General features: G+C 37.8%; 1 protein-coding gene and 1 long non-coding RNA gene across 7 annotated transcripts in view; one reads left to right on the top strand and one right to left on the bottom strand.

Moving 5' to 3' along the window:
* ITSN1 (intersectin 1) overlaps positions 1-27,618 on the top strand; it is a 221,646-nt gene that overhangs the window by 35,685 nt on the left and 158,343 nt on the right. The gene's annotated exons all lie outside the window — the stretch shown is intronic.
* Positions 70-27,306, bottom strand: LOC121035980 (uncharacterized). Its single transcript, XR_005793168.1, has 3 exons — positions 27,046-27,306; positions 1,280-1,441; positions 70-203 (listed from the first exon to the last, which is right to left on the bottom strand). It is a non-coding gene; the product is annotated as an uncharacterized LOC121035980 (long non-coding RNA).

Below are 27,618 nucleotides of genomic sequence, written 5' to 3'. Positions count from 1 at the left end.
CTAATCTAACATGTATCTCCTTTAAGAAAAGTGTCTGTGGTTAAGGTCAACTCACAGGTCAGACATTAATCTTGATTGTCAAGTGTTTGCAATCACTTATGGAGACTAAAGAGATCTTGATGGCACTCATCTGAGTACTGATTCTGTTGAATAGAAGACAGTCAGGGCCTTGGTCTCTTTTGTGTTGCAGTTCTTATGAGGACCTGAAAGAATGAAAATTTCCAAAGATGGAATAGCATGATTTATGAGAGTATTTATTAAAATACAGGTAATATGTTAAAAATTAGCTTTATTTAGTTTAATCTAAGGTTAGTTCTTAGAAACTGATAAAATGGATACTTTAAAATTTGCTAAGCTTTAAAGTCTGGATTTGTGGGTATTTCTCGAGAGTATCGCATAATTCCCTTTGATTATTTCAGAAAGAGTGTTGTCAGGATGAAATAAAAATCAGTCATTCTTTCTTTTTTTTTTTTTAATTTTTTTTTTTTCAACGTTTATTTATTTTTTGGGACAGAGAGAGACAGAGCATGAACGGGGGAGGGGCAGAGAGAGAGGGAGACACAGAATCGGAAACAGGCTCCAGGCTCTGAGCCATCAGCCCAGAGCCCGACGCGGGGCTCGAACTCACGGACCGCGAGATCGTGACCTGGCTGAAGTCGGACGCTTAACCGACTGCGCCACCCAGGCGCCCCAGAAAAATCAGTCATTCTTTCAAACCAGGCTTAATTGGAATGGCATATAAAGGGGAAAAATATCAATCTAGAGACAGGTGATTTCTTAATTCAGCTTTTTACTCTGGTATGAACAACCGAAAACCCACAGGGTCATTTTGATTGTTTTATAACTATAAAGAAGTTTTTACATGGTAGTTATGTTCTATTCCTCTTGAATTCTCGGTTAAGTAACTCCTGAGCTGTTGGCTTATAAAAATAGGCTAATTGAGAGATACTTTCTAAAACTAACTTTCTTTTCTTTCTCTAGTTAACCTTTTATTATGAAAAATTCCAACACCTACAAAAGCGAGGGGAGTATAAACCCCATGAACCATATCCATTACCCAGCTTTCGTAACTGTTAACTCTTGGCCAATCTTGTTCCAGCTATCCCTCCAGGCCCCACTCCAGATTATTTTGAAGCAAATTCTAGACATCATATCATTCCATTAGAGTGAGTTGCTTTTGATAGTGACAGGAGAAGTCATTTTCCCTGTTGGCATTAACACAGATGCCAGGGGCTGAATAGAATTTATAAGAAGATAGACTTGGCATTGAAGAGTTTACCTTTTAAGAAAGGTGCTCATATTTTCACTGGCTATTTTCTTCAAGTTTCTCTTGTCTTTCAACCTGGGGTGTGTTTGCAAAGTTCTTAAGTTCTTATCTGTTTGGAAATTCCCATAGCAAGTTCAGGTTTTGTCATCCCGTGCTGTTTTGGCTGTGCCTTATCTAAGTAGTATTGAGGGAAGAAAGAATTATTTCACTAAGAGTTGGCGTTGAGAGGAGTTAGATATATTCAGTATATTAAGGAGGTGCCCCTTAATGTTGTAATAATATACTGGCTTTTAAAGGTACATCACCATAATAGCTCTTAAAAAGTACAAATAAAACGCTTAAAAGTGATCTTGTGTCCTTGCCATCAGCGGGACAATTGAATTCCTTTTTTGAGGCAAAATAAAATTTTCTTTCAAGTACCTGAGATCTACAAGTATTAGTTGACTCATCTTTTGTTGTTAAACCTATTCATTTCCCAGGCCAGTGTGTCTTTTTATGTATGTTGACCTTGCACTTTAAACTGAATTCCTTTCCTTTGAATGAGGCATAAAGCTGTCAGTTCATGTTGGTTAGTGTGAAAATAGAATTTTTACTTTTTCGGTGATTTCTAAATTTCAAGTGGTGTTCATAATAGTTTTTCAATTTACTCCTAAAAATAAAAGTAGATTCAACATCTTAAATAGAATTTTTGAAGTGTTTTCCTTCTACAACTAAAGCGAATTTTGCCTTAACTATTGAATTTTAGAGTTGAGTTCTTGAACATAGGTAACTGTGGGGTTCACGTTTCTATTTTATATTGTTAACAGCGACAGGGTACTTGGTGATTTGGCTGTATTGGATGCTGCAAGTACTGGATTGAGCTAGATCAGGAATCTAATTTGCAGAGTGATTAAATATGCCTCTACTTCTCTTCAGTGGCCAAACAGAAGTAATTATATTTACATTTTACCGATTTCACAGAGATGTTGTTAGAAGTACTATAATTAGATTTTTTTTTTTTTAATTTGCAAAAATATTTGAACTGCTTCACAGATAGGTGCTATATAAAAGCAGGGTGTCATTAACATCTCATTTTTCTTGGTTTGTGCTTTTCACACTAGAAACATATATTACCATTTCTCTTTTTGGGTACAAGTTCTGATACATGTTTTGAAATTTGTTCTCTTAATGTTTTTAGCAGCTGGGATAGTATAAAAGCATTCTCGTGTCCTATTTTTAGTACACAGTGATGAGTCTGGATAGATGGCTAAGTTAATGGCAAGGCAATTGAACTGTGCTAAGTGCTCGCCTGCGTATCTCTCTGGCCTCTCCACTTTCAGGGTAGAGTTACTGTTTACAGTGACACGTTTCGCTCTCTCTGACTGAGAAGTCTGAATCCATCTGCCTGTTGCCTGGCTACCTTGAACTCAATTTTTGTCTTCTTTCCCTCTATTCTGTACCTTAAATTTCAGGATGGATGGTCTCATTGGTTAACTGCTTCAGGGAAGCAGAGTGCTAATAAAATCAGGATGAGATTCTTCACATATGGGGCAGGGCATGCTCCGAGAGTCCTAGAACTAGTGAGTGAGCAGATCATAGACTAGACTGCAGTTTTCCTGGGCCCCCATAGTGTGTTTATGGGGAAAGTTGTTCTCTTTATCTGGTGTGGGTTTTTGTTTGTCAGTGGCTAATATGGTGGATTTTTCAACACCACTTGGACATGCTTCACGTATATTTCACCGAATATTCACTTTATTTTAGTCCTAACCATAGCTGGTCCAGTCTTCTACTTAATTAAGTTTAAAGAGTTTTAACCTCAGTAGTTAAACAACTTAGGCACTGCTTTGCTTTTCCGTAGGAGATGCTCTGTGATATATTTAGGTTTCCATGTTTCTAATTTGTAGAATTTGGAGTAGGAGTGGTAGTTTTTCAGGGAACAGGACTGATTCTCACAGGGTGGTCTCCTTTGTTACATCATTTTGTTGACCAACTCAAAGGGTTAGTATCAGTTTCAACTGGAAATGCATTAACTTTTAAGAAAAAAGAGGCACTCCTGGGTGGCTCATTCCTTTAAGTGTCTCTTGTTTCGTCTCCGGTCATGATCTCATGGTTCTTGAGGTAGAGCCCCACATTGGGCTCTGAGTTGATGGTGTGGAGCCTACTTGGGATTCCCTCTTGTGCTCTCTCTCTCTCTCTCTCTCTCTCTCTGCCTCTCTGCCCCTCACCTGCTCACCCATAGGCACACTCTCTCAAAATAAATAACTTCAAAAAAAAAAAAAAAAAAAGAACAGGGTATCTGGGTGGCTTAGTTGGTTGGTTAAGGGTCCAACTCTTGGTTTCACCTCAGGTTATCATCTTTTGGTTTGGTTCGGGAGACCGAGCCCTGTGTTGGACTCCACACTGGCAGCAAGGAGCCTGCTTGGGATTCTCTCTCTCTCTCTCTCTCTCTCTCTCTCTCTCTCACTCTCTCACTCTCACTCTCACTCTCACTCTCACTTTCTCCTTCCCTCTCTGCCCTCCCCTACATGTGTGCTTTCTCTCTCAAAATAAAATAAAACAGCTGAGATGGCTTCTTTTAGGACAGTCTTCAGATACGTAGACAAGGACAGTCAGTGGATTGTGAATGTTATTCAGTGGCCACTCATTATATCATACGACTTGAATTGGAATCCTGTGGCCACCTTGCTTTTAAAATGTTCTTAAAAACAGCATGGGGGAGGGGAAGGAAAAAAAAAGAGAGAGAGAGAGAGGGAGGGAGCCAAACCATAAGAGACTCTTAGAAACTGAAAATAAACTGAGGGTTGATGGGGGGTGGGAGGGTGGGGAGGGTGGGTGATGGGCATGGAGGAGGGCACCTGTTGGGATGAGCACTGGGTGTTGTATGGAAACCAATTTGACAATAAATTTCATATTAAAAAAAAAAAAAAGCAGTGATAACCTGCTTTGGTACTGAGTAAATAAACAGGGAAGCCTCTGATGTTAAACTGAACTTGTTTGATTTTAAGGCCAAATAAATGAAGACTGTTTCTAAGAAAGACTCATGCTGTGTGCAGATAAAGAAGAACTCCTAAGTATTTTTATTGTTGCCTCCAGAATTGCACATAATCTAGAAGAAGATTTATCAAAAAACAAAAAACAAAAAACAAAAAACAACCGCCACCTTGCGTATGTTAAGATATTCAAGTAAAATAAAGTCATCAGTGTTCTAATTCATAGCTTTTTTTTCCCTTGAAAAGGCATATGTTTAAGCACCGGCTTCATTAGTTGGGGCTGTATTTTTCATATTTCTGTCAGAACTCCAGATAACTGACTTGAAAATACATGACTAATATAATACCATGAAGTTTAGGAAACTAGTAGTTCATTTCTGTTGAATTCCTTGAAACATCATTTGGAGTTAAAAATTCTTACGTTGGGGCATGGGGTTTTGTGTGTATGTTTTTGCTTTGGTATCTGTTACCTTGGAGAGTAAAAATTGGTTCCCAAATCTTTGTAGTACTACACTATAGCAGGAATCTCAGTGGGAAAAGACTCCTTTTTCGGTTCTCACTCTGTGCAGGTGCCCCCTGAAGATGGAAGGGTAATCACGTGGAATTCTCAGTATTTACTTCATTCATTCATTCAGTAGACATTGTTTGTATGCCTTTTATGGGCCAAACCATGTAACAGATGTAAGAAACAGGATGTAAGCTTGATCCTGTAAGCTTTCTGAGTCAGCTGCTTTCTGAGAAAAAGTAGTTTACAGTGGATCTGGTTTTAAGCTAAGAGCATGCACAAGAAACCAGAGGAGATTCACTTAACCCAATTTAGGGTCCAAAGAAGACATGTGGCCCAAATTCAGAATGACAGGAAGAGTTAGCCAGGGCAAGAAGGGAGGACAGAGAGAGAGCATGGGCAGAAATCTGCAAATGGTAGGTAAATTCAGTTCTTTTTGTAAGACTAGTTCACTAGTAAATAGTTACAATCTGTAGTAGTCATATAATAAATAAAATACTTATGGTTGCCTAATGTAGATGTATTAATTTTGGGTATCTTTCCTTGATGTATTTCTACACACTGTCTAGGCTCATTGTTTTCCTTTTTAATTTTGTACTTGTTATGGTCAGTGACTACATTCATTCTCTTGCCATATGTAATTTGTGTCTGTTTGGGTCTCCCCAAATGCAACTTCTTTGTTGCCTCAGAGGGGCAAATTGGAAAAAGTAAATTGGTAAAGGTAAATCTGGTCTTGACACATTCCTATTAAATCTTTAAGTAGCTCTCCTTTCCAGGAAGAAGTGCTAGTAGGACATGGTCTGGTCCCAGCTCCCTCCATCCTAAACCCTTATCCATGGGATGGCTTCCTTCCCAAGTGTTCACACTCAACCTAGACAGTGGTTCTGCAAACTTATCTTTATTCTCCAAAGCCTGTGTGCTAACTGGTGACCTTTCTACCATGTTCAGTTCATCAGTTTCTCTTCTCTGCTGCCTTTGTACCCTGGCCTGCTGGCTGTTGTATGAAGTCCACTATGCCAGAATTATTTGTTTACTCTCTGTTCCTGCTCTAAATTTGAGCTCTTTGATGCAGGACCTGTATCCTTCTGTCTTTGAATTTGTATGTTTATCACAGTAACTGTCATGTAATAAATAGTCATCATTTTACTTCAGCTGAGCAATGGTAATATTTAAACATATAGTTATTGTTACATTTACTGTCTGATAATTGTGACTGAAGAAAAAAGTGCATTAAGGCACTGTTTCAAACTTTTTACTTACTAAAACTCACTTAATCCTCATTAAAGAAAAAGGTTATTTTTACACTCATTAAAATTGTGAGGAAGAGTTTATTCAAGACTGTTGTAATAGAGGAGAGAGATTGGGTTCAATTCTGAACACAGGGACAAGTGGGGGTTTACAGCCAAGGAGCAGGGTGAAGAGGGTCAGTAGAGGGAAAATTACTATGAAGAGCCATCAGGGCAGGGATTCTTGCTAAAGGCAGGCCAAGACTCATCCATCAAAGGTTCGGGGATGAGGAACTTGATCACATATCGAGTGTGATCAAATGTCAAGGGTAGCGGGGCTCTCAAGAAACTAGCTTAGCAGGATTCTTGCTAAAATTGAGCTAGGCAGACTGAAGACCAGATGGGGCCAAAGCCAAGGCCTACTTGAGAGGAGGGCTTAAAGGAACTTGATTAAGGTGGGGTCAGGGAGAGTCTTTGTCATTATGGACCTTACAGTTAGGTACTATTATTACCGGCATTTTATAGATAAAGAATCTAGAACTTAGAAATAGCCTAAGCAACTCAACAAGGCTCAGAGGCAGTAAGTTCCAGAGCCGGATGCTTACTGGATGCTTTCCATCTGATGACTTTAAACTGTTGATTATCTTCTGCCTTGCCTGGTGACGATGGCTCAGTGAAATTTTGCTAACCTACTGTGAGAGTCCACAGAAGTTTACTTTTATTTTAGAATGATTTGTGGTCTCACTGCTGCCAATGCTGTTGCAAAGCCCATGCTTTCCTTGGAGCAACATAGGCCTCTTGTAACAGAGGACGTTCAAGTGTTAGCACCTTTATTAGAATTTCACATAGATGGGGTGGCTGTATAGATTTCTAGTTTCTATTCTCTTCAGCAGAGTAACATTTTTCAGTTCGATTTCTGGATCTTGCCTGTTGAAATATAGCCACAAAGGAAGAAAATATAAAAATTAGAATTAAAAAAATTTTTTGTCTGTTTATTTATTTTTGAGAGAGAACACACACATGAGGGGTGGGGCAGAGAGAGAGGGAGAGAGAAAGAATCCCAAACAGGCTGTGCACTTCCAGCACAGAGCGTGATGCGGGGCTTGAACTCAGGAACTGTGAGATCATGACCTGATCCAAAACCAAGAGTCAGGCACTTCCCCACCTGAGCCACGCATGCGCCCTCAAAATTGGGATTTTAGATGTTCTGAACATAAAAGGTGATTTTAAACATTACAGTAATGTGTTTCTATGCAAAGCTCTTTTAAAAATGGGTGAGTGAGTGAGCTTTCTGAGTCAGCTGCTTTATAAATGGTAGTAAGTGACACATGACCATTTTTGTGTGATTTCACTCAGTTTTCTAAGAAAATTAAAAATCAAATAACTTGTATAGCTGCTGTTCTCTTTAGCATCTGCAGTCTGAATTAAGAGGAAGTTTCCTCAGATGGCCAGGCAATTTGAAGGCCGCCTTCCACTACTGGGATCCCTTCCCCTGCATAGCATCTCTTGTATTCTCTTACCCCTTTTATATTCCTGCCGTCCAGGATCATTTAGACCTTGGGGGCATTTTGTGCTTTTTTATGGTAGTTTGTCCCTGCCATCATGCCTTTCTTCAGCCTAGAATGCTGTGATCTCTGTATGGATACACAGTTCCTAATTTAAATCACACTCTGCTAGTTATTCTGCAAAGTGACTTCTTACGGTTTCAGTCCTGTTGGTAGTTGTTTTTCTCCCCCCTCTGAGCTTTCACAGTCCTCTGCAAGACTACAGTGTGTTATCTCATTGGATACAATATGTATGAAAGGAGTAGCTGTGAATCATTATACCATTTTAGATGTTAGAGTATTTATAACTCCTTATCCAACTTGTAATTTTGGGGTATATTTCCTTCTATCAGAGCATTTTTTATTTAAAGTTCATTTATTTATTTTGAGAGAGAGAGAGTGTTTGTGCAAGCGGTTTGGGAAGGACAGAGAGAGAGGGAGAAAGAGAGAATCCCAAGCAGGCCCCACGCTGTCAGTGCAGAGCGCAACGTGGGGCTTGAACCAATGAACCATGAGATCATGACCTGAGCTGAAATCAGGAGTCATATGCTTAACCGACTGAGCCACCTAGGCGCCCCTGCCAGAGCATTTTTTAAGAAGAAAAACGTGGTGGACATAATACCATGTATAAAATTCTAAACTTTTTTTTTTTGATAAGCATTTTTAATTGTTTTAATGGTCACATATTTCATGGTATAGATACAGTATCATAATTTACCTATATTTTCTACCTATGCTGTTAATAATGTTCCTATACTATCAAACATTTAAGTTTATTTCAGTTTTTAATTGTTCAGAATAAAGTCACAGTGAACACCTTTTGGACATATAGCTTTGCATTTTGGATTATTTTCTTAGGGCAGGAATCGAATTATTAGGTACATGAGTTAAGAACATTTTCCCTCCTCTTTTTTTTTTTTTTTTTAGTTTATTGATTTATTTTGAGAGAGCCATAGAGAGCATGAGCAAGGGAGGGGCAGAAAGAGAGGGAGAATCCCAAGCAGGCTTTTGGTCAGTATGTAGAGCCTGACAGGGAGGCTTGAACTCTGGAAACTGTGACATCATGACCTGAGCCCAAATCGAGAGTCAGAAGCTCAACCAGCTGAGCTGCCCAGGAGTCCCTTTTCCCCATTCTTGATACATTTCTTGTCCCATTGCTTTTGAAAGGAGTTGTAATAGTTCACCCTCCCACCAGCAGTGTGAGAGGGCTCTCTTTGCTCTGTGGTTATTAACATTGGAAATCTGAATTAATAAACTTATTTATTTTGAGGCTTTACTTCATTCCTTTGTGATAAGTTTTGAAGCTGGGTTGACCTTAAGTAAATTGGCTCAAATTCTCAAGTAAAATTTCCCTTAGACAAAACCTTCGTAAGATCCATTTAAAAGTTGGGATGTCAAGAAAATAAAACCTTTGTCAGAGAGGGAATGAAAGGTTAGTTTTATAATGTCCACATCTAGATGAATATTATTCAGTGAAATACATATTGAATGAATTAACTTTTCTTCTCTTCAGTAACAACAGTTATCTTTTCAAAAATCTTTTGAATGTTATTTGGAATTATAAAGCTTAATAGCTCTACTGGGTTTCACAACATTGAAATTAAATGCAGTTAACATTAAGTGTGCAAATGTGCCTAAAATGTAATTCTAGATAAACTGAATTGTAATCCACATTTTGAGTATAAAATTGGCTTCTCCCACATTTTTCATATTATAAATAGAAGTGAGCCTTTTGAAGGAGAATATGAAACTGAGGAAGTCTGGGATTTTCTTCTTTTGTAGTCCTATTCCAGATCACAATGTATTTGTGATTCTTTTTAACAGAGACTTCCAAACTTCCTTTCTGTACTGCAGTGATACAGCTGGATCTACTTAAAGTAATTAGTGATATCTTCAGTAAATGATGACCACGATTCTTTTCAGCTTTTCTCAGGCTTAAATACATTTCAGTGTATCTCAGTCAAGTGGAGTGAAATTAAAGATTTGAATCGTGTATCTCTTGCCTTCTACAGCGGTCTGGTTTTCTGTTAGCTACAGTCTATTTAGTGGTTTAGTGATGCTAATGTTATTGAACGGTTTTTAGTCCTAAAACTTCCTAGTGATGATAAATCTTACCCTGCATAGAAGTCCCCTGGGTCACCAGGGCGCAGTTGGTTTTATTAATGACTGCATTGTCCTTTGCTCTCATTCATGACACTCAGTGACTTTTCACTGATGTTGCAGTACAGTTTTTTCCCTTGGACTTCGCCCATTCTTTACACATTGGTAAATAAGCTTCAGCTGTAGCAGGAGGCAGCTAGCATCTATGTGTGGATCAGATTATCAATATGTACCTATGTAGATTTCCTTTATCTCCTGATTGGGCAAGCACTTAACTGTCCTTAGCGAAAACTCTAAGGGATTAAAACACATCTCCATTGAGTTTTCCACTTGCTGGCATCGGGAGTTCGTTATGTTGGACTGGAGGGTCTAACTGATATTGCTATCCATTGTGGCACTACATCTGTGAAGATGTCCAAGATGTGAAATGTTTGCTGGGGTCTCAGTTATTCTCATCAAGGCAGTTTTGATGAATACATTCAAATGTAGAGCATTTTATAAATACTAGCACCTGGCTATTTGTTTGTTGTTGTTTTTTTATTTTATTTATTTATTTATTTATTTTAATTTTTTTCAATGTTTATTTATTTTTGGGACAGAGAGAGACACAGCATGAACGGGGGAGGGGCAGAGAGAGAGGGAGACACAGAATCGGAAACAAGCTCCAGGCCCTGAGCCATCAGCCCAGAGCCCGACGCGGGGCTCGAACTCCCGGACCGTGAGATCGTGACCTGGCTGAAGTCGGACGCTTAACCGACTGCGCCACCCAGGCGCCCCTGTTGTTGTTTTTTTAAACACAGAATGCATATGTTTCATTTCTTTTACTATGATCTATAAACCCATATTAATTTATCCACTTGCAGCTGGTGCACTATTTTTGTTGAAGCAGGCTTAAAAATCTGGCAGGAGGCCTTCCTGCTTTCTTGCTCTTTTCAGTGTTGCAATGTTATTTTGCACAATTGGCGCTTTCTGGGTGGTTTCTTGACTTTTTTTCTAAAGCTGAAGCCTTTCTCTAAAACTTGCCTCTGCCTAGCCTTCCACTCTTCCCACAGGTGAACTGATAATCCTAAGGCTTGGCTGCTGCTGTGTTTAGAGGTGTACAAGTTAATTAGTTCTTGTGCCACAGCGTGGAAATTTATTTTAAGGTTTTCCTATAAGGGTTTCATGTGCCTTGTAATGTATGGAAGTTGAAGTTTTCATTTGGAAGAAAACTTTAGATCGTCTCTTATTTAGTGACAGTATCCATCCACATTATGCAGATGACAATATTTTGTTCTTTTACCTGGTTCATTACATTTTTTTTCATGTGACAAAAGAAATGTTTATAATTACCTGTTAAATTTCCTTTTTGGGGGTCATTAATTTCTGTTTGAGAGAATACTGAAAAGTATGTGAGTTGAAAATAGGTTAAATTTACATAATCTTATTTATGGCTGATAGTCTTGTAATTCCATATGTTTTATATTTAACATAAAAGTTTGGTCTGACATGCTCTTCTCCCACTTAGTGTTTCTTAAAATTATTGTTTGTTTGGTTTTACATTACATACTTTTTCCAGGGAATTACTTTCTCAACTTTTAGTACCTTGAAAAAAAATTTTTTTCCCCCTAATGATCCTCTTGAAACTAGAACCTTCTCGAATAAATGAAGACCTTCATTTGTTTTATTGAAGCCTTTTGAGTGGTTATTCTATCTGCAGTTATAGTGCTCTAGACTCTGATTTCTTTAAAAAGTTAGACAAACCGTGGTTAATGACTTACTTTTCAGAGGTTACTTAGCAGTTCGCTGGTGGTCTAAAGTGGAAATAAGCTTCAAAGAGGGGTTGGTTATCTCTTAAATTCCTTTATCTCTTAGATTCCTTTTCCCAGTCTTTCTGTTTGCTGCCCTTCATTTTTTTTTTTTTTTTAACTTTGTAGCTGTCTTGGTTTTATTGCTCCCAGATGAATTCTTTTCTATTGCCAATATTAAAGTAAGGGTGATTTAGAAGAATTGGGGTTTTAAAATCTGTTTATTGAAGTTCTGGAGGCTAGCTGCTGGGGCATTTTTCTTTGTGGAAAGTAAGCAGAAATAAATGGACAAATAGTCTGAAATGCCAGTGAGTGTTGCCAAGTAATGTGCTGACAGCTGGGCCTGACAGTGATTCCTCACCACTAGGCATTCCTGACCTGTCCCCTTCTCACCTCTGTCCCCTGCCACCACCCCCTCTCCCAGCAACAAAAATCTGGGAGGAATGCCTGTTCCCGTTTTAGAGAACTACTTGGATATTCACGACAGTTTTTCAGACAGAATGTCGACAGTGTCTCTTTGAACTTAGTAATAAGGTTCTCCTTTTTATCAGGTTCTTTACCCTTCGTGCAGTTTTAAAATCTGACTCATAAACAGGCTGTCCATCCCTTATGGGTCATCTTGCTCGGCTTGAAACAGCAGCACAGGCAGAAGCCCCATTTGAGGCCCATGACTTGAGACATGACAATTTGGCATTGATCAGGTTGGCTATATGTTTGGGATTTGTCAGTTCCTTTGTCCATTTATTGTTTGGCTTTCAGTACCTTTTCTCTGTGTTTCAAAAGGGCTTTGTGTACATCCTGCCTTTCTGTGTAATCTTACAGGGCGGCTTCGGCTTTGTGTTCATCTCCTGCTCAAACAGTTTTCACAGGAGTGGGGTTTGTTGTAAGACTGGCTATAGAACACGGGTGTAGGCTCTTCTAGTTTCTATTCATTGCAGACTTTTTTTTTATACGTATATAAGAGAAAGATTTCCTTTGATTTTTTTTTTTCTGTCTTTGAGGTTTTCTAATTTTGCATTTTTGCAGATGTAAAAGGCTCCAAAAGGAAAAGAAGTGGGGACAGTAGTTTTTAGTGATTCCTTTTAATTTTTATTATAGACCAGGGGTAAAATGTGGGTAGAAAAATACCTAAAACCAGATTCTTCACAACTCTCAAATATTGGATAGTACCATGATATGAGTATAAATTGTATATATATTTATGTTCCTGAGGATATTTTTATATACTGTAAAGATGTTTAAAGTATATATTTTTTATTATCTCACATATTGACATTTTTCTCCTTTCTTTTCAATACTTCCTTGATGCCAAATTTCTAGAAATTTAACATTTCTATCCTGTATCTTCCTATTCCTGTAGTCCTTGAACCTAAAACTACTTTTTGAGTAACTTTCTTTTTTTTAATTTAAATTTTAATTTTTTAAAGTAAATCTCTACAACCATCGTGGGGCTCGAACACACAACCCTGAGATCAAGAGTAAGATGCTCCATCGACTGAGCCAGCCAGGTGCCCATCCCCTTTTGAACAACTTTCAAACAAGATTTAAAAAATACTTCTTTATAAGAAATGAATTTAAAGTTCACTACCTACCATGAAAATCTATTTCAAGTAAATTAGCCTGAATGTGGGGAGTGGACTCCCTGAACTGAATGTAGACAATAGACCCGTGAAAACACAAGCTCAAAATTTTAAATATGAGAAAGAATAGATCTTTTGTTTCTTTACCTCTCTGGCCTCTGATACCTCCCAGCTAGCTTGCCTTTCTGTCACTGGAAGCACACATGAAGCTGTCTACAATCCAGGACTGCTGGAGTATTGTAAATTTAAGGAGAATAGGAGGGGTGAGCCTGATTCACTTAAAAACGTTTCATGATATAAAATACCTTCCCTACCAAGAGTACATTAAAAAAAATTTTTTTTAATGTTTATTTATTTTTGAGAGAGAGAGAGAGAGACAGAGTGCGAGCAGGGGAGGGTCAGAGAGAGAGGGAGACACGGAATCCGAAGCAGCCTCCAGGCTCTGAGCTGTCAGCACAGAGCCCAGTGCAGGGCTCAACTCATGAACTGCAAGGTCATGACCTGAGCTGAAGTCGGACGATTAACCGACTGAGCCACCCAAGCGACCCAGGAGTACATTTTAAAATACTGAGACGAGGTGTCCTTTGGTTATGCATCCAGTAACCTGGGTCATGGGAGTGTTTGCAGAACCACTCAGGCCTTTGCCTCACCCCTCCCATAACCTTTCCTTATTTATGTAAGAGGATTATAAGATTTTTGTGATGGCATGGTCAGTAATTAAGTGAAAAACTGATAATGTATGTTCATAATCTCCTTTTCCTCTTTAGGCCATTAAATCCTAAATTAGCCCTGTTTTGGTATATTAGAAATTTGCTGATTATTTGAATTACATAATTGTGAAGATTCCTGTTTCTGTGAATGAGTATATATTTTAATTACCTCATTTCATCTCACATACTTGTTTTCATTTATGCCTTTTCCCCTTTAATTTAAAAAAGCCCTAGAACATTGTCCAAAAAAAACCAAAAAACAAAAACAAACCTTAGAACATTTCCAAACCTTCAGGAAATCTAAAAGAATCATATGACATACCTGTTTTTAAAGATGTTTCAGATACTCAAATTATTTCATACAGAGTTTAACAGTTTAAATTTTGCCAACAATTTAGGGCTTAGAAATTTTATTCTCAAAAAAATTTATTTCTCATGTTAAATTTAGCCTTTTTTAAACTGCTACATTTAGCATTTATTAGTACATTATTTTGCCTTTTGAAATCATTTCATATTTTCTGAATAATCTGCCTTTATGATAATAAAATGGAAATCAAATAACAAACCTCTTTCAACATAATTTTCATTTTCATGTGGAATGATATTTAATAAATACTACTTTAAGAATGGTCTTCCTATTTTATAAATACACGTTTATAGAGGTCTTCTACTTTAAAATATCAACATTTGGGATTTTAATGTAGATACCGAAATTAAGGATGAGTATTCCTTTGGCTCTCATTAATTAGCTTACCTTTCTGAAGCTGAGATGAAGAAAGGTTACAGACTTCGCTCAGACACATTCTAGCCATCTGCTTAAAAATCCTAACATTCATCCAGACTTAAAAAAAATTTTTTTTAATGTTTATTTATTTTTGACAGAGACAGAGACAGAATGTGAGTGGGTTAGGGGCAGAGAGAGAGGGAGACACAGAAGCAGAAGCAGCCTCCAGGCTCTGAGCTGTCAGCACAGAGCCCGACGCGGGGCTGGAACTCATGAACTGTGAGATTGTGACCTGAGCCGAAGTCGGACGCTCAACCGACTGAGCCACCCAGGCGCCACCCCTCATCCGAGCTTTTAAAAACTGCTATTTACTAGGGCTCCTGGGTGGCTCAGCCGGTTAAGCATCTGACTTAGGCTTTGGCTCAGGTCATGATCTCATGGTTCATGAGTTCCAGTCCGGCATCGGGCTCTGTGCTGACAGCTCAGAGCCTGGAGCCTGGTTCAGATTCTGTGTCTCCCTCTCTCTCTGCCCTTCCCCTGCTCACGCTGTCTCTCAAAAATAAATAAACGTTAAAAAAATTTTTTTTAACTACTGTTTCCCTATTTCTTGATTGCTCAGTAGTCTGTGTCTGTCTGTCTGTCTTTCTTTCTTTCTTTCTTTCTTTCTTTCTTTCTCTCTTTCTTTCCTTCTTTCTTTCTTTTTTAAATTTTATTTGAGAGAAAGAGCAAGCAGGGGAGAGGGGCAGAGGGAGAGACAGAATTTCAAGCAGGCACCACACCCAGTGCAGAGTCTGACAGGGGGCTCCATCCCACATCCCTGGGATCATGACCTGAATTGAAATCAAGAGTCAGATGCTCAACCGACTGAGCCATTCAGTCGCCCCAGTTTTTCTATTTTTTATGTGTAAGTATAGGAGTGTTTGCCTCACTCTGAAGATTACTAATTCTGGCAGCATGTTTATGAAATGCTTTAAAATAACTTGGGGAAAGCATGTATTACAATGGAAAGTGTGAAAAGAAGGAAGCAATTGTATAAATATAGGGAAAAGACTAAAAGGAAATATACGAAGCTGTTAATTAAAGTAGGAGGGTACAGGCCATATTTGTCTACATAGTGACCACCCTCTCTGCCTCTAAGAACTCCAGATGCTTGAAGTGCCGCCTTACCTAGCTTCCTGTCTTGGGGAGCCCTCCAGACCAACATTCCTGCGTGTGTCTCCTTCCCTGACAGCAGGGCCAGCCACCTTAGACAGAAACATGCCCTTTCTTCTCTGCTTTGCTCTAAGTAAGTTCTTGGCTTTTCTGTTTGTTCAATAACTCATTGAAATCCTATCATATGATTAGAACTTCTGCCTTCACTCACTTTTTTTTTGTTTTTGTTTTTGTTCTTTCTTTCTCTCTTTCTTTCTTTCTGTCTTTGTCTTTCTTTCTGTCTGTCTTTCTTTTCCCCTGGGATTTTGGGTATACGTGTGTGTGTGTGTGTGTGTGTGTGTGTGTGTATGTATGTATGTATATATATATATATGCATATATATATATATATATATATGCTTCTGTGTGATGAATGTTTACACTTCGGGGAGCTTTGCTTTTTTATACAAGAAGGAAAAAGCTCTTTGGTCTTATACGGCAAAATTCTGTCAAACTTCTTTCTCCTGCTCAGTTTCCTCTGTGGTCTGCTAGGATACTTTAAAAAAACAAACACGTGGTTTCCCTTTCTGCGTCCTTTTTGTGTTCTAATGCTTTTATTGCTTGGAACAGTATCCCCTCACTCCCCACCTCCCAGCTCCACCCTGTTTGGTTACCAGGCTAACTACTTCATGGTTGTTCCAACAAGTTCATAATCCTGAAAGTATGAGGTTATGATCATGTGCCCTGAAACCAAACCCTGACCTCCTCTTCTATCATTTAATAATTGTATAAACTGTTGCCTTAGTTTCTATATCTGTAAGATGGGATAACAATAACATTTAACCCATAGGGCTGTTAGTTCATAAGATTAATACAGATCAGATGTATTAGTAAGCATTTAACAAAATTTTAGTTATTATGTGTTGTTTACATCTCGCTCTGTATACATATACACTTTCTCTCTCACACACACGCGCGCGCGCACACACACACACACACACACACACACACAGATTTTTGATGTGTATTTTCCATCCCCTATTTAATTGTAAATTCTTTTCCCCTCCAGCTTTATTGAAGTACTGTGTATTTTGGGTACACAATGTGATGATTTAATATTCATATACATTGCGAGTGCTTACCACAGTTGAGCTAATTAATGCATCCATACTTCATGTAGTTAATTCTGTGTGTGTGTGTGTGTGTGTGTGTGTGTGTGTGTGTGTAGTGAGAGCACTTAAGATCTATTCTCTTAGCAGATTTCAAGTATAGAATACAGTATTATTAACTACAGTCACTATACATTCGATCCCCAGAACTTAACTCATTTTATAACTGAAATTTTTTTTAAGTTTATTTATTTTGAAAGAGAGAGAGAGAGTGTGTGTGTGTGAGAGAGAGAGAGAGAGAGAGTGGGGGAGAGGCAGAGAGAGAGGGAGAGAGAATCCCAAGCAGGCCCCGTGCTGTCAGCGCAGAGCCGACCTCATGGCTTGATCTCACAAACTGTGAGATCGTGACCTGAGCCAAAATGGAGAGTCGGATGTTTAATCCACTAAGCCACCCAGGCGCCTCTATAACTGAAATTTTGTCTCCTTCAACAAGCTTCTTCTCCTTCCCTCTGCCTGCTAGCTCCTGGCAATCACCATTTTACTTTCTGGTTCCATTAGTTTGGCTTTTTTAGATTCCACATGTAAGTGAGATCATACGGTACTTGTCTTTCCATGTCTGGATTATTTCACTTTGTAAAATGTCCTCCAGGCTCATTCATGTTACAAATAGCAGGATTTTCTCCTTTTTTTTTTTTAAAATGGTCAAATACATATATATGTATATATACCACATTTTCTTTTTTTTTATTAAAAAAAATTTTTTTTTCAACGTTTCTTATTTATTTTTGGGACAGAGAGAGACAGAGCATGAATGGGGGAGGGGCAGAGAGACAGGGAGACACAGAATCGGAAACCGGCTCCAGGCTCTGAGCCATCAGCCCAGAGCCCGACGCGGGGCTTGAACCCACGGACCGCGAGATCGTGACCTGGCTGAAGTCGGACGCTTAACCGACTGTGCCACCCAGGCGCCCCCACATTTTCTTTATCTGTGTATCCACTGACATTATCTTGGTTATTGTGAACAATGCTACAGTAAATATGAGGATTCATACATCTCTTCGAGATATTGATTTCATCCTTGGACATAGATTCAGGAGTGGGATTGCTGGATTATAATAGTAATTCTATTTTTGTTTTTTTGGAGGAGCCTCCATACTGTTTGCCGTAGCAGGTGTACAAATTTACATCCCTCCCGACAGGGCACAAATGTTCCCTTTTCTCCATGTCCTTGCTAGCTAGCATTTGTTCTGTCTTCTCCTTTTGGTAATAGCTGTCCTAGCTCATTGTGGTTTTGATTTGCATTTTCCTAGTGATGAGTGATATTGAGCATCTTTTCATATGTCTGTGAGCCTTCTGTAGATCTTTTGAAAAATGCCTATTCAGGTCCTTTGCCCATTTGTTGTTTTTAACATACAATGTCGTATTAGTTTCAGATATACAGTGCATTAATTCAACAACTTTACATCACTCAGTGCTTTCCACAATGAGTGTGGTCACCATCTGTCATCATACAGTGTTATTACAGTATTGTTAACTGTATTCCCTATGCTATACGTTTCATCTTTGTGATGTATTTGTTTTATAACTGGAAGTTTGTGTCTCTTAAGCCCCTTTATCTATTTCACCCAACCCTTCCACCTCCCCCCTGGCAACCACCAATTTATTCTCTATTTAAGAGTTTGTGCGTTAGTTCCTTTGTTTTTTTTAGATTCCACATATTGGGGAAATCATAAGGTATTTATCCTTCTCTGTCTGACTTAGTTCACTTGTCATAATGTCTTCAAGATCCATCCATGTTATCACAAATAGCAAGATCTCATTCTTTTTTGTGGCTGAGTAATATTCCTGTGTGTGTGTGTACACACCACATCTTTATCCATTCATCTATTGATGAACACTTGGGTTGCTTCCATATCTGGGTTATTATTATAATGCTACAGTAAATATAGGGGTGCATTGATCTTTTGAAATTCATGTTTTCAGTTTCTTTGGGTAAATACCCAATGGTGGAATTACTGGATCGTATGGTATTTCTATTTTTTTTATGAAGACTTTTCTTTTTCTTTTGTTTTAACGTTTGAGGGAGAGAGTGTAAGTGGGGAAGGGGCAGAGAGAGAACCCCAAGCAGGCCCCAGGCTGACAGCAGAGATCCCGATGCGGGGCTTGATACCCCAAACCATGAGATCATGACCTGAACCGAAATCAAGAGTCAGATGATCAGTCGATGGAGCCACCCAGGTGCCCTGGTATTTCTATTTTTAATTTTTTGCAGCACCTCCTTACTGTTTTCCGTAGTGGCTGCACCAATTTATATTCCCACCAGCAGTAGAGAAGTTTCTTTTTTTCTCCACATCCCCACCAACACTTGTTAATTGTCTTTTTGATTCTAGCCATTTTGACAAGTATAAAGTTACATCTCATATTTTTTTAAATTTGCATTTCTCTGATGATTAGTGATGTTGAACATCTTTTCATATATCTGTTGGCCATCTGTATGTCTTTGAGAAAATGTCAGTTCTGGTCCTCTCCCCATTTTTTATTTTTATGTTTATTTATTTTGAGAGAGAGAACATGAGCAGAGGAGGGGCAGAGAGAGAGGGAGAGAAAGAATCCAAAAACAGGCTCTGCATTGCCAACGCAGAGCCTGATGTGGGGCTCGAGCTCCTGAGCTGTGAGATCATGGCCTGAGTGGAAATCAAGAGTTGGACACTTAACCGACTGAGCCACCCAGGCGCCCCTGCCCATTTTTTTAAATCAGATTTTTCTTGGTGTTGAGTTGTAGAAGTTTGTATTTGGATATTAACCGCTTATTGGATATGTCATTTGCAAATATCTTCTCCCATTCAGTAGGTTGCCTTTTCATTTTGTTGATGGTTTCCTTCGCTGTGCAGAAGCTTTTTATTTTGGTGTAGTCCCAACAGTTATTTTTGCTTTCGTTTCCTTTGCCTGAGGAGATAGATCTAGGAAAAAAGTTGGTAAGGCTGATGTCAAAGAGATTACGTCCTGTGTTTTTTTCTAGGAGTTGTATGGTTTCAGGTCCTCCATGTAAGTCTTTAATCCATTTTATTTTTGTGGATGGTGTGAGAAGGTCTTTTGCATTAGCTATCCAGTTTTCCCAGCACCATTTATTGAAGAGACTGTCTTTTCACTATTGTATATTCTTGCTTCCTTTATTGTAGATTAATTGACCATATAAGCGTGAGGTTATTTCTGGGCTCTCCATTCTGCTCAGTTGATCTTTGTGTCTGTTTTTGTGTCACTGCTATACTTTCTTGATTACTACAGCTTTGCAGTATATCTTGAACTCTGGGATTGTGATACTCCGGTTTTGTTCTTCTTTCTCAAGATCGCTTTGGCTATTTGGGGTCTCTTGCGGTTCCATACAAATTGTAGTATTACTTGTTCTAGTTCTGTGAAAAATGCTGTTGATGTTTTGATGGGGGTTGCATTGAATCTGTAGATTGCTTAATTTTTTAACTGAGTTATTTATTTTTTTGCTATTGAGTTGTATGAGTTGATTGTAAACTTCTTAATAGCAAGGATCGTGGTAATAATTCCTCACCCTATCCGAATCTATAATTTTAGCATAATGTGTAGACCATTATTTCTCATTCTGGAGTAGAGCTTCATGGTGTCATTTGAATGAGATAAGAATTCATAAATCAGCTGTTTTAAAACAATCTTAAAATGCTTCAATGAGGAGATAAAAATTACTGATACAAGCCTGTTGTTTTTGTTTTGGATCAGTACAGCTTTATGTTGTCCATGGGAATGAAAAGTTTTCCTGAGTAAATGAATAAGGCTTTGGAGAGAGGGAATCTTTGAAAGGCATAAAGGCTTATTTTCAAGTAAGATCTAAATAGAAATGATTATCTGATCCTAAGTGAGAAGAATATGAAAATATTAAGTATACAAATGCTCAGACATGAGAGTAAAAAAAAAAAAACCTTTTTCAATTACCTTAACATTTGAAAATTTATTATAAATTTGTCATAAATCTAAAAGATTGATATTCTGGAAATTTGAATAGAAAAGTCTTAATACAATATCTAGCCAAATGCTGTTAACTTTAGAGATGGAGGGACTGAAATTTACGTCTCACATATCATTCTAAATTTGTTTCAACTATAGAATTTATTTTGATAGCTACAGTAGTGAATGCAGTTTTAATCTTTTTCCGAAAAGCCTTTATAATTTGCCTCTAGGGGTATATATATTCTTCTCACACAAACCAAATGCTGATTCTGTGAGGCTTCATATCTACTGTTCCATTACATATGAATTTAGTTTATATACTTACAAATACTTTGATTTCTTTTCACTTAGTGTACATTAGGATATGTGCAGAATTTGATTTGTGTTTCCAGAGTTGGGCCAACTTTTAATTGGTGGCATTTTAAAGAATGTCTGGTTTTTATTCTATACTTTCTAGACTTTTTTCCCATTTCAGTGGAATTGAATATCAGAATATAGCTGTTATGTGCATTTATTATTTGGTCATAAAGGCATTTGGAAAACCACTGGTCTTTGTGTATTTAGTAAAGGGCATTCGTTCCAAAACACACTAGACATTGAAATTAAGATCAATACTTTGTATTTTCTAGTAAGCCATTTTGGTTTCATTCAACATAGACTATGTCCTGTCCGACCCTACTTCTGTAAAAAAAAAAAAAAAAAAAAAAAGACTAAAAATAAGTTTTCTGTCGTCTTTACTAAATAATGTTTTTAAGGACTCATTATCACAATCTGAGAACTGCTGCTTATATTAAACATTCTTGCTCAGAAGCCTTATTGTTCATCATTTGTTATGTCTCTTCAATTAAGTTTTTAAGTTGAGCTCAAAGTTGCCTTTTTTTGATGTTTTCTAATGATCAAATACTTGTTGGGAGTTACTGGGAATAAGTACTTTTCTCAGATGATGTTCCAACACAGATAATTCCAATTTGTATTGAACTGCTAGGATTGCACAACTCTTGATTTTATTCATAGAGTTTTTTGGTGTGTTGTGGCTTGTGACTTTTCCCCAACTTTATCAAGATATAATTGAACTACAATAAACTGGATATGTTTAAAGTATACTATTTGATCAGTTTTGATATATGCATATACCTATGAAACCATCACCTTTCCCCCAAGTTTCCTTGTCTCTTTCTGTTTTTGTAATATGTCCCTTCCTCTGTATCTCCCATCTCCTGGAAACTACTGATTGGTTTTTTGCCACTATAGATTAGTTTATATTTTCTAGAATTTTAACAAAAATGGAGTCAGTGTGTACATATATAGACATGGCTTCTTTCACTGAGCATAATAATTTTGACATTAATGCATGTTGTGGCTTGTGGCACCAGTTGGTTCTTAAAAAAAATTTTTTTTTTAATGTTTATTCATTTTTGAGAGACAGAGACAGAGCACTAGAGGGAGAGGGGCAGAGAGAGAGGGAGGCACAGAATCTGAAGCAGGCTCCAGGCTGAGCTGTCAGCACAGAGCCTGACGTGGGGCTCGAACTCACGAACTGTGAGATCATGACCTGAGCCGAAGTTGGACACCCAACCAACTGAGCCACCCAGGCACTCCTCAGTTGGTTCCTTTTTATTGCTAAGTAGTATTACATTTTATTGCTAAGCAGTACAAGAGATAAATCACTCTTTATCCCTTCATCATTCGATTGATATTTGGGTTACTAGCTTTGGCTCTTACTAAAGATAAAGTTCAGGGGTACCTGGCTGGCTCAGTCGGTTAAGCATAACACTTCAGCTCAGGTCGTGATCTCAAGGTTTATGAGTTCCAGCCCTGTTGTTGGGTTCTGTGCTGACAGCTTGGAGCCTAGAGCCTGCTTTGGATTCTGTGCCTCCCTCTCTCTCTGCCCCTCCCCCACTCGTGCTCTCGTGCTCTCTCTCTCTCTCTCTCTCTCTCTCTCTCTCTCTCTCAAAAATAAAAATAAACATTTAAAAAAAAGTTGATATGATTGTTTACACATTTTCATGTAGTCATAAACATTTATTTCCTTTTCTTTTTTGTTTTTAATTTATTTATTTTGAGAGAGAGAGCATGAGCTGGGGAGGGGCAGAGAGAGAGGGAGAGAGAGAGAGAATCCCAAGAAGACTCTGCACTGTCAGCACAGAGCCCAATTCGGGGCTCGAACCCATGAACTGAGAGGTCATGACATGAGCTGAGGTCAAGAGTCAGATGCCTAACCTACTGATCCACCCAGACACCCCAAATTTTCATTTCTTTTAGCTAAATACCTAGAAGTTGAGTGGCAAGATCCAGTGGGATCTGTACAACTTTTTAAGGAAAGTCTGCTTTTCAAAGTGGTCATCCCATCTTATGTTCCTGTCAGCAGCACTTCAGAATCCTTGGTATGGTCAGTCTTTCGTGTTTGCCATTCCAGTGGAAATATAGTGGCATATCATTGCAGCTTAATTTCCCTAATGGCTCATGATGTTGAGCTTCTTTCCATGTGTTTATTTGCCATTTATTTAAGTTATTTGGTGAAGTGTCTGTTACATTTCTTTTGACCATTTCCTCACTGAGGTTTTTGTTGTTTTGTTTTTTTAATGTTTATTTTTGAGAGAGAGACCGGAGAGAGGAAGTAAGGGAGTGTGCACAAGTCGGGGAGGGGCAGAGGGGTAGGGAGACAGGATCTGAAGCAGGTTCTACACTGACAGCAGAGAGCCCAATGCTGGGCTCGAACTCAGAAACCGGAGATCATGACCTGAACTGAAGTCAGATGCTTAATCAACCAACTAAGCCACCCAGGCACCCATCTTATTATTTCTTTTAAGTACAAAAGATGCTTATTTGGGAAGAGCAGAGGAATTACAGTTCAGGATAAGCAAGCTATGGTGAGCCATAGGCAAATCCATCTTATTATTGAAAAAAAAATTTTAGTGTTTATTTATTTTTGAGAGACAGAACATGAGTGGGGGAGGAACAGAGAGGAAGACACAGAATCCACAGTTCAGGCCCCAGACTCTGAACTGTCGGCACAGAGCCCAACGTGGGGCCTTGAACTTATGAACCATGAGATCATGACTTGAGCTGAAGTCAACTAACTGACTGAGCCACACAGGTGCTCCTGTCTTATAAGTTTATTTATTTATTTTGACAGGGGGAGGAGCAGAGAGAGAGGGAGAGTGAGAATCCCAAGAAGGCTCACACTGTTGGCACAGAGCCTGATATGGGGTTTGATCCCAGGAACAGTGAGATCATGACCTGAGCTGAAATCAACAGTTGGTTGCTTAACCTACTGAGCCACCCAGACGCCCCTCCCCTCCCCCATCTTATTTTATTTTTAAGAAAGTTGTAAGAGTTCCATATTATTCTGAATACAGTTCCTTTGTCTGATTGTGTTGCAAACGTTTTTTTGTTTATAGCTTTCGTTTTTGTTTTCTTAATGGTACTTTTGAAGAGTTAATTTTTTTGATGAAGCCCAGCCCTTCTTCTTTTTTGTAAATAAATCATGCTTATTTGTATTCTAAGAAATCATTGTCTAGTCAAGGGTCATGAAGGTATTCTCCCATCTTTTAGAATTTTAATGCTAAACTATATGGTTTTAAATTGGTCCAAATTTAAATTTTTTAATTTCGCTCCATTTGAGTTAATTTTTGTGTATAATATGAAGTTAGGGTCAGTGTTCTTTTTCTTTTTTTCTATATGAATATCCAGTTGATACACTGTTTGTTTGTTTGTTTGTTTGTTTGTTGAAAAGTCTTTTTTTTTTTCCCTCCAGTGGTTTGCCTTTGTTACTTTACTAAAAATGAATTCACCAAACATGTAAATCTATTTCTGAACTCTTGTTTTCTGTTCCATTGATCTGGTATGTCTCTCTTTGCACCAATTCCAAAGGTCTTGATTACTGTTGCTTCATAGTAAATCTTGAAATCAGGTAGGATAAGTACTCTGATTTTGTTATTTTTTAAAATTGCTCTGGTTATTCTAGGTCCTTTGCATTTCCATGTAAATTTAATATTAGCTTGTTAGTTTCTACTAAAAAGCCTGCTGCAGTTTGATTGGAAATGCATTGAATATACAGATCCATTTGGAGAGAACTGCAACTTTAACAATATTAAATCTTCTAATCCAGGAACTTAGTATATGTCTCCATTTATGTAGGTCTTCTTTAATTTTTCCCCCTAATATTTCCCCCTAATATTAAGTAGAGGCCTTGGGTGCCTTTTGTTTGGTTTGTTTTGTTTTTTAAGTAAGCTCAATGCCCTAAAGGGGGGCTTGAACTCATGACCCTGAGATCAAGAGTACCATCCTCTACCAACTGAGCCAGCCAGGCACCCTGATGTCTTTTGTTAAATTTATACCTAGCACTTATACATTTTTTGGCACTGCTGTAAATGGGATTGTTTGTCTAATTTCACTTTCCAATTATTTGCTTCTAGTGTATGAGAAATCAGTTGATTTTTAGAACGTTATTATCTTAACCTTTTATCCTGTAATTTTGCTAAGTCACTTTGCAAAATAAGAATCTGGTAAATTCACTTATTACCGTATTTAGTAGCTTCCTTGGAGTTTTCTGCAAGTAGGGAGAGTTTCATTTTATTCTTTTCCAATCTTTATGGCTATTATTTTTCTGTTTTTCTTACCTTATTTCAGTGGCTAGAACCTTCAGAACAATGTTGAATAGGAGTGGTAAAAGCAGATATCCCTGCCTTCCTATTTTCATGGGGAGAAATTCAGTCTTAAACCATTGACTATATTAGCTGTAGGTTTTCATAGATGCCCTGTATCTGAGGAAGTTTCCTATTAATTCTAATTTTCTGGGAGTTTTAATCATTATTGGGTGTTGATTTTTTGTCAAAAGCTTTTTTTCCCCACATTTACTGAAATGATCATATTGGGGTTTTTTTGTTTGTTTGTTTTGCTTTATTCATTTAATGTGGTAAATTACATTAACTGATTATCAAATGGTAAGCAAATCTTGCATTTCTGTGATAAACCCTATTTGGTCATGTTTCATTAACCTTTTTATGTATTATTAAGATGAAACTTTTATTGTGAAGGATTTTGGCATCTACATTCTTTAGGGTCTTGATATGTAATTTTGGGAAGATAATATCTGTCAGGTGTTAGCATTATGATGGCTTCAAAAACATGAGTTGGGCACTGATCCCTCTATTGTTTGAAAAAGTTTGCAACGTTTTTGTATTTTCTTTTCCTTGAATGTTTGAAAGAATTCACCAGTGAAAGAATGCAGTTTTCTTTTTTGGGAAGAAAAAATAAAATCAGTTCCTTTAATAAGTATAGTAATATTTGGATACTGTGTTTCTCCTTGTATCAATTTTAGTAAGTTTTTTCCAAGAAATTTGTTCATCCACATTGTCAAATTGTTGGCATAAAGTTGTTTTTAGTATTTCTTATTCTTTTAATGTTTGTAGCATTGATGGTAATGACCCTTAGTTCATTTCTGATCTGATTTGTGTTCTCTCTTTTAATCAGTGTCAGTAAGGGTTTGTCCCCCCCTCCCCCCAGGAACCAGATTTTGGTTTCATTAATTTTCTCTATTGTAGGTCTTTTAAAAAATTTCTTTTATATCTGCTAGTATCTTTATTATTCCCTTCCTTCTATTTGTCGTTTACATTGCTCCCCCCATTCTCTTCTTTAGTGTTTAGACCATTAACATTTAATGTAGTCATTGGTATTTTAGAATTACATCTGCTATTTTATTATTTGTTTTGTTTATCCTGTTTTTTGTTCTTCTATTCTTCTTTTCCTGACTTTTTTGAATTGAGTAATTTTTAGCGTTCTATTTTCATTTGTCTATTGCCTTTCTGGCTGTATTTCTTTGTGTGTTTGTGTTTTTATTTTTCTAAGTAGTCACTCTAGGGATTAAATATATTTAACTTTCATAGTCTGCTTACAGGTAATATTTTATTGCTTGAAATAAAATGTAGAAGGCTTGCAGCCATCTAAGTCCCTTACTCTTACCCAACAGACCTTTATGTTAAGGTTGTCCTATGTATTATTACACTTATACATGTTGATAGCCCTACTACACAGTGTGACAATATTTGCTTTCAGCACTCTACGTATCTTCAGGAGTTTTATAGGAAAAATATAATTTTATGTATTTATCCATATATTTATCATTTCTGTTTCTGTTCCTTTATTCTTGAAGATCTAAGTTTCTCTCTAAAATTTCCATTTGCTTCTTTTTCAACTAATTTTTTCTTCTCTGCTGATCTTGTGTATTTCAAGTCATTTCATTTGTGTTTACTTTTACCTCATGGAACACAGGTGATAATAGCTCCTCTAAAGTCTTTGTGATAATTTCAGCCTCTGTATCATTTGGGATCTGGGATCTGTTTATTACAGTCTTTCCTTTCTTTGAGAATTTGCAAGATTTTCCTAGTTGCATGTATGTCCAGTAAGTTTGGATTACCTCGTGGAGATTGTGAATTTCATGTCAGGTTCCGGGTGCTGCAGTGACCCTCTGCACAGTGCTGGTGTTGGTTGTAGCAGGTCTTCTTCCTGATTAGGTTCCAAGTACAAGTTCTGCCTGCTGCTTCCTGCTCACAGAGGTCCCATTGTTAGGTCAGTTTTCAATACTTTTGCTGTGCTACTTTTGTTCCGTCCTGCAGCTCAGAGGTGAGCCTGAGTCTTGTGGGAGTTCATTTACAGAATTAAGGGATCCTCACACTCTCCTGTCTACAGAGGCCTTTTTTATTAGTTCCTTTGGCCAGACTGGGTTTCTACCAGAGTTTTACCTTTTGCTCCTCTGCCTCACTGCATAACTCCATGACTGGGCCAACTCTCGGGGCAGAGCTGCTAGAGAAAAGTGAACAAAAGTTGGGGGGACTTCTGACTGTCTTCTGAAATCTGCCTACTTTTCTTTACTTCTTATTGTCCTTAGGTATTTGTTTTTTAAAACTTTTGCCCAGTTTCTAAAAGTGTTTTTTTTTTTTTTAAAGTTTATATATTTTTGAGAGAGAAAGAGCAGGGGAGGAGCAGAGAG

Source organism: Herpailurus yagouaroundi, unplaced genomic scaffold (genome assembly GCF_014898765.1).
Source record: "Herpailurus yagouaroundi ecotype Mexico unplaced genomic scaffold, PumYag 162, whole genome shotgun sequence".
Taxonomy (NCBI): domain Eukaryota; kingdom Metazoa; phylum Chordata; class Mammalia; order Carnivora; family Felidae; genus Herpailurus; species Herpailurus yagouaroundi.
This window is presented reverse-complemented; position numbering and strand designations above follow the sequence as displayed.